Raw genomic sequence first — 472 nt, 5'->3', positions numbered from 1 at the left:
CTATCTATCTATCTATCTATCTATCTATCTATCTATCTATCTATCTACATATGCATAATTTTTCCCTCCAACTACCCTAATACTGACAAAGGTCTCGTGAGTTACAAATATTATCTTTCTGTGCAGGAATGTAAACAGTTCAACCTTAATAAGTCTCTTAGGATTTTTCTTTCCTGTTTACCTCTTCATGTTTCACTTGAGTCTTGTATTTGAAAGTCAAAATTTCTATTCAGTTCTGTTCTTTTCATCAAGAATGCTTGAAATTCCTCTGTTTCACTGCATGCCCATTTTTCCCCTGAATGATTATACTCACTTTTGCTGGGTAAGTGATTCTTGGTTGTAATCCTATCTCCTTTGACCTCTGGAATATCATATTCCATGCCCTCTGGTCCCTTAATGTAGAAGCTACTAAATCTTGTGTTATCCTGGTTGTGTTTCCACAATACTTGAATTGTTTCTTTCTGGCTGCTTG

This window comes from Vombatus ursinus, unplaced genomic scaffold (assembly GCF_900497805.2).
Source record: "Vombatus ursinus unplaced genomic scaffold, bare-nosed wombat genome assembly UNPS02014841.1, whole genome shotgun sequence".
Taxonomy (NCBI): Eukaryota; Metazoa; Chordata; class Mammalia; order Diprotodontia; family Vombatidae; genus Vombatus; species Vombatus ursinus.
The sequence above is the reverse complement of the archived record's forward strand: the minus strand, read 5'-3'. Positions refer to the sequence as shown.